Here is a 7,709-nt window from a genome sequence, read left to right as displayed (position 1 = left end):
TCCAGGGGGTCAGTAACAGATTTGAGAGCTATTCCTTTTCTTTTAGTATCTTTTTTTAAATATGTTTTTTCAAACGCAATTAAATTTTCTCTCTGTTTAGCATGTCAATTCTGGTCTTCTTCACTAGGGTTGTGCCTTCATGAGTAACTTGTAATTTGTCCCAGATTTCCTTTGCTGTTGTGCATCTTGATATCCTCGAAGCTGATTGCACAGTTAAGCAAGTTGATAGCCTTGGCGTTGAGCTCCACCTTCTTTCTGTCTTCTTCGGTCCAGCTGGCTTTACCCTTGAGAGAGACCACACCATCAGCCCCTGTGGTGGTTGGGAATTGAGGACCTTCTAAGATTATCTTCCCGAGTCTGTAATCTACTGATTGGACAAAAATCTTCATTCTTTCCTTCCAATACGTGTAGTTCTTTCTATTGAAGAGAGGAGGTCTGTTGCTTGACTACCCTTCTGTCAGAGTGTAGGCCACCAGGTTTGAGCCACTGCTTTCTGCCATCAGGATCTTTTCTCCAAGCTGTAAAGCTTGATCTCTTTGAGACCAAGATCTGATACCAATTGATGGTTATCAGTGGCTAAGAGAAGGGGGGTTAAATCTTAGCCCTTTTTGCTGAGTAACTTTTTCTGCCCTTTTAAAATATTTTAGGAGATATTTCTGCTTTTTGTCTCGTCACAAGTCAAGAGACTTTTTCTTTTTGTCTCGTAACCAGTGAGGTGATATTTTTCAGTTTTGTCTCTTACGAACAGAATCAGAAATTGAGTAGAATAGAAAGAGAGATTCACACCCAGAAGTATCCTGGTTCAGCTGCTAAGTGCAGTGCAGCCTACATTTAGTCTCCATCACAACAATGATGGAATTTTACCATAATCAAACAGATTACAGTCACCAATTCTCCCTAGGAACTACCCTTCCTATTCGGGACAAGTCCAGAATCTATTCCCAATCCTGAACTTGACTTGGTCACCTACCAAGCTTTCAACTGCTAAGTGCTAACCCAACTTGCAAGGGGATTCCCACATAATCATGAAACACAACACATATGTACAATGGACCTCAAGGACATCTATGGCTTTTTATTTTAATTTTGTATACTCTGCCTTTTTTTGCTCTATGGCTTTTTCATACAAACCTCACTGTTTTCCTTTTTCCATGAGACTCAAGATAGACAAAATTAAACAGAGAAATACAACATGAAAAACATTAAAGGAGAAGAACTTCTGTTAGCTTGGGTAGCTATGAGAACTCTGTGCTTTTCATTCACTGTCTCCTTGCTTCAAGCCTTGGTTGTTCACCCTTATTATAGAAGGGGAAGCCTCTAAGGTTGAAACGGTTCAACCGAGCTAATCTTCTTCTTCTTCAATACAAAACCGGTTCGGCCAGAAAGAGAAGAGAGAGAACCGAATGTAAAATCCAACATGCAATTACCTATTCTTCATCCCTTCTCACCAAGCTTCATCAATCCGGGCCTTCTATCTTGACTTGTTCTCCAAGAAGGATTCCTGACCCTTGATGATTCCTTGATGCTTGACAGCTCCATCTGCTCTATCTTCTGCCTCTTCCTCCATGTAGCTACAGTAGCTACCTTCTGTGATGGTTGATCAAAAGTAGAGACGAGCCATACCCAATGGATCTTCTTCTTTGACCGAGTTGTATCTCTTCCATTTTTGGTTATGGAGAGCTTGAGACTTCCTCACCATATCTTACCATAAGTGGCAAAGATCTCAGCCACACCATACTGTGGATCTTCTTTTTGCTAAGGACATCATCAGCTTAGCCCTTTTCTTTCTTCTAGCTTCTTCTTCCTTCATCTGATAGCTTGCTTCTACTATTTTCTTCTCTGACAGTGAGGTGACTGAATGCAAAGAAAGAGAAGTGAGAGAAGGGCCATAAGCTTTCAAATGGAAGTAATGAATGAAATCAAATAAAATCAATTAAAACCAACTTCCTATAGTCTTTGCCTAGTAACGTGTAAAATATTAAAGGCCATCAAATCAAATTGAACTTTCTCTTTCCTGTTTCCAAGGCATGCAATAAATTCAAGTTAATTAAAATTTAAATTCCATCACCCATTGAGAAAGGCATCCGTGGAAGGCATGCATTCAATTTGATTAAAATTTGGATTCCACCAAAGTGAATTTGTAACCAAAACATGCTTCAACAAAATTGGGCCCTTTGTTTTTGTGATCAACGTATGGCATCCTTGGGCCATTTCCTTCTTTATTTGTTTTATCAATATGGGCTTATGATTTGGGCTTATCTTCATTTCAAATTTCAGCTACTTTATGTTTGAATTGATTTTGCACACAACTAAAATAATTCTTTGACCAAAATGGGCTGCTCTATCTTTTTGACCCAATAGAAAATTAATTTCTTCCTCCTGCACACTAATAAACATATCAAACAGACCATTGGAAGCATTAAATAAGACACTTAATTTTAATAATTTTTTAATTTATATTTTAATAATGTTTGATCATCATTTAATTAAATATAAGTTTTCCAAACTCAACAATCTCCCCCTTGATGACAAACATTATTAAAGCTGAATTGAAAAGGATTTGGATTAGAAAACTCCCTTGATATGTTCTATAAACCAATAAAGATTTGTGCGATTACTCATTTTTCTGTTTTGTAGGGACAAGTTTCAAGAAACCAAAAATACTAAAAGAGCAAAGAGCACTTTATATCTTTAAGGGAAAGACACAGGCCCAATTGAAAAAGGATGTTACCATATGCTCCACGGAGACCGATAATGATAGAATTATTTTTCGGAGACACTTTATCATGCTAGTATCAAAGTATTTTTTCTTTCCCTTGCCAAAGGCTACCCACTTTAAAATCACATGTACGTGCTGTGATCAATGTATCGAACACAATACTGATCTATTGGGCCAGGTACATTTACAATAAGCTTATTGCGGGGGTTGAGAGATTTCAGGACGCAGGAAAGAGGACAGTGGATAGTTGTATGTACACGTGGCTGGTGAGCCATAGATCCCTATTTTCGAATGGTTGTCTACTAGCTTATAATATACTTTGATGATACTTATTGCTCTAAGTTTCAGATAATATATCTCCATGCTAATAAGAACAGAGATTTTGAAAAATACAATGGGAGAGAACCGTGGATCAGAGACTGGACATTTGCAGATCTGAAGATGATGAATAAATAAGAAAGCACATGTCATTCGATAAGTCATAGACTAAATATAACTTTTTTAAGAGTGTTAACTGTAAAATATATGTTTACATGATCACCTCTTTTATGCTCCAATGAAATAGAGATTAAATAGTCTACTACAAGATCTTCTAAAATTCATGGGAATGAAGATTGCTCCATTAGGAAAGCGCAATTGCATATCCAAGAATAGATGTGTTAGGAGGAATCAAAGGTGTAAGCAGAAGACATATAAGAAAATGCCCACGAGAGATGAGTCTATTATGACACGTTATCTTAAGCAGTTTTTATTGTCCTTTTTCATCTTTTTTCTTAGATTTTAATCAAATTTCTTATGTTTTCTAGTGGACTTTCATAAATAATAAAGTATTTGGAGTTGTGTTAGTGTTGTTGCATTTTCAGGAGTTTTTGACTCAAAATAATCAAGAATTAAGGTCTTTTTAGCAAGAAAACATAAAATCGGTTCAAGGACGATCCAACCAGGCCCAAAGAGTATAAGAACCGGATGCCCATCCTTTAGCATGGATGCTTGGAAGCCCAGCATAAAAGCCCAACGGTTGCACCACAAGCCCGGCGGTCCTCCTCCTAATGGCATGCAAGCTCGACATGCCTCCACAAGCCCTGACATCCCTCCTTGTTTCCAAACACGATCCCGACGTCCATCAAGCCAAGCCCAGTGGCCTTGAAGCCCTGGAGGATTAAACGCATCCGAAGATTGAAGATTCGAGATTCAAGAAGATTAGTTATCATTAATTCCTTCTAAAAATATAATGATTTAGCTGTTAGGATTTGTTTCTATATTAGATTTGAATGATTGTTTTGATTTGAATTTGAAGTAGGTAGTTAGTTAACTTATCTTTTCCAAAGATAAGATTAGATTGAATTTTTGAATTTGAATTCTAGATAGAACTTATGATATAAATAAGTGAACAAGGTTCACAAGGGGAATCATCCAATCAGGAGGAGGATCTTCAGATCCCAATTCATCGGATCACAAATTTCTCTCATCATTAGAATTAGTTTCTTTTTTGTCATGAGTTACTAAACCACTTCCGTCGAAGTTTAGGAGCTCTATTTGGTTTAAGGATTAATAATGTAAGTATTTTCTTTATTTTAATTCATGCTTCTTTACTTTTTCAAGATTGAGTTATGTCCTTCATCAATAAGGGTTAGAACTATTGGAAAATATTCTAAATCTTTCTTGGATTCTGATTTTATATTTGGAAAAGTTAATTTCAGAAAATTAGCTTAAAACTCATCTCATAATCTTCACTTATCTAGATCTATTTCAAATAAGTGACATATAATTCGGCTAGTGATAGTTCTTGAAAATTGTGTGGCTTAAAATTGAAACCGTTCTTCACTTTTTCTCTCGATTAGTTGATCAAAAGATTGGCGATTAATTGGGTTTAGAGAAATTAAATCACCAAGGGATTGAGTTTAATTATAAATGATTTGTTGTGAAAAGATTTTTGCATGAATTAAATAAGAAAGCATCAGCATTATTCTTCCAAGAATCAAACATCTCCGAACCCTTCAACATTCTCATGTATTGATTTTTTTTCAACTTCAAGCATTCTCCCAAGTCTTTCCTTCTCTGTTTCTAATTTTTTTCAAGATCCACAATCCAAAATCTAAAGTTTGATTGATCTAATTAGAAATTTAATTAGATGTTTCTTGCCTCAATCCATTAATCTATTAATCATAGCACTTGCCGATATCCGTGAGCTTTAATTTTCGCTCATCAAGTTTTTGGTGCTGTTACTAGGGATTAATTGAGATTGATAATATACATCAGATTAAATCCTAAATTAGATCTTGTTTAATTTTATTTTCTGTTCTTTCCTTTTCTTTATTTTGTTTAAATCTTTCTTCCTTCTTTATTTCTCTTTTACTCCACAAGATGCGTTTGATCTTTTCTTGTTAAAGAATCATGGAATCAAATGCTATGGACACAATCCTAGTAGTCAATAAACTCTTGGGCTGACAACTCACGTCTTTCAGAATACAAGTGGAATACTTGCAAGCTTCACAAATTGCTACATGTGGTTTGCGTGGAGGAGCACACAAGAGAGAAAGATGTGAACTATTCACCACCAAATAAGTCAATTACATAGAATATTCATCAAGGCTAGGGAACAATCCTTACTTCCCTAGACAAAGGAAATATCCTAATGATAATTGGTGGAATCAAAGACAAGCGTACTCTAATGTCGCCTGCCAACAACAAGAAAGCCAGATGTAACTACATGGTCCTCTTGAGAAAAATTTCGATTATGGTTGAATTAATTGCGGAGTATTTCGGTCTATCGAAGCATAGTAAGTAAGCCTAAAAAAAATAGAAAAAGAAGCAAAAAAAAAAATATCACAGCAATCTCTTTGATTATATGTTCTATAGAAAATAAACCAATAAAGATTTGTGCGATTACTCATTTTTCTGTTTTGTAGGGACAAGTTTCAAGAAACCAAAAATACTAAAAGAGCACCAAATTTTTTATATCTTTAAGGGAAAGACACAGGCCCAATTGAAAAAGGATGTTACCATATGCTCCACGGAGACCGATAATGATAGAATTATTTTTCGGAGACACTTTATCATGCTAGTATCAAAGTATTTTTTCTTTCCCTTGCCAAAGGCTACCCACTTTAAAATCACATGTACGTGCTGTGATCAATGTATCGAACACAATACTGATCTATTGGGCCAGGTACATTTACAATAAGCTTATTGCGGGGGTTGAGAGATTTCAGGACGCAGGAAAGAGGACAGTGGATAGTTGTATGTACACGTGGCTGGTGAGCCATAGATCCCTATTTTCGAATGGTTGTCTACTAGCTTATAATATACTTTGATGATACTTATTGCTCTAAGTTTCAGATAATATATCTCCATGCTAATAAGAACAGAGATTTTGAAAAATACAATGGGAGAGAACCGTGGATCAGAGACTGGACATTTGCAGATCTGAAGATGATGAATAAATAAGAAAGCACATGTCATTCGATAAGTCATAGACTAAATATAACTTTTTTAAGAGTGTTAACTGTAAAATATATGTTTACATGATCACCTCTTTTATGCTCCAATGAAATAGAGATTAAATAGTCTACTACAAGATCTTCTAAAATTCATGGGAATGAAGATTGCTCCATTAGGAAAGCGCAATTGCATATCCAAGAATAGATGTGTTAGGAGGAATCAAAGGTGTAAGCAGAAGACATATAAGAAAATGCCCACGAGAGATGAGTCTATTATGACACGTTATCTTAAGCAGTTTTTATTGTCCTTTTTCATCTTTTTTCTTAGATTTTAATCAAATTTCTTATGTTTTCTAGTGGACTTTCATAAATAATAAAGTATTTGGAGTTGTGTTAGTGTTGTTGCATTTTCAGGAGTTTTTGACTCAAAATAATCAAGAATTAAGGTCTTTTTAGCAAGAAAACATAAAATCGGTTCAAGGACGATCCAACCAGGCCCAAAGAGTATAAGAACCGGATGCCCATCCTTTAGCATGGATGCTTGGAAGCCCAGCATAAAAGCCCAACGGTTGCACCACAAGCCCGGCGGTCCTCCTCCTAATGGCATGCAAGCTCGACATGCCTCCACAAGCCCTGACATCCCTCCTTGTTTCCAAACACGATCCCGACGTCCATCAAGCCAAGCCCAGTGGCCTTGAAGCCCTGGAGGATTAAACGCATCCGAAGATTGAAGATTCGAGATTCAAGAAGATTAGTTATCATTAATTCCTTCTAAAAATATAATGATTTAGCTGTTAGGATTTGTTTCTATATTAGATTTGAATGATTGTTTTGATTTGAATTTGAAGTAGGTAGTTAGTTAACTTATCTTTTCCAAAGATAAGATTAGATTGAATTTTTGAATTTGAATTCTAGATAGAACTTATGATATAAATAAGTGAACAAGGTTCACAAGGGGAATCATCCAATCAGGAGGAGGATCTTCAGATCCCAATTCATCGGATCACAAATTTCTCTCATCATTAGAATTAGTTTCTTTTTTGTCATGAGTTACTAAACCACTTCCGTCGAAGTTTAGGAGCTCTATTTGGTTTAAGGATTAATAATGTAAGTATTTTCTTTATTTTAATTCATGCTTCTTTACTTTTTCAAGATTGAGTTATGTCCTTCATCAATAAGGGTTAGAACTATTGGAAAATATTCTAAATCTTTCTTGGATTCTGATTTTATATTTGGAAAAGTTAATTTCAGAAAATTAGCTTAAAACTCATCTCATAATCTTCACTTATCTAGATCTATTTCAAATAAGTGACATATAATTCGGCTAGTGATAGTTCTTGAAAATTGTGTGGCTTAAAATTGAAACCGTTCTTCACTTTTTCTCTCGATTAGTTGATCAAAAGATTGGCGATTAATTGGGTTTAGAGAAATTAAATCACCAAGGGATTGAGTTTAATTATAAATGATTTGTTGTGAAAAGATTTTTGCATGAATTAAATAAGAAAGCATCAGCATTATTCTTCCAAGAATCAAACATCTCCGAACCCTTC

Source organism: Arachis ipaensis, chromosome B09 (assembly GCF_000816755.2).
Source record: "Arachis ipaensis cultivar K30076 chromosome B09, Araip1.1, whole genome shotgun sequence".
NCBI lineage: Eukaryota > Viridiplantae > Streptophyta > Magnoliopsida > Fabales > Fabaceae > Arachis > Arachis ipaensis.
The sequence above is the reverse complement of the archived record's forward strand: the minus strand, read 5'-3'. Positions refer to the sequence as shown.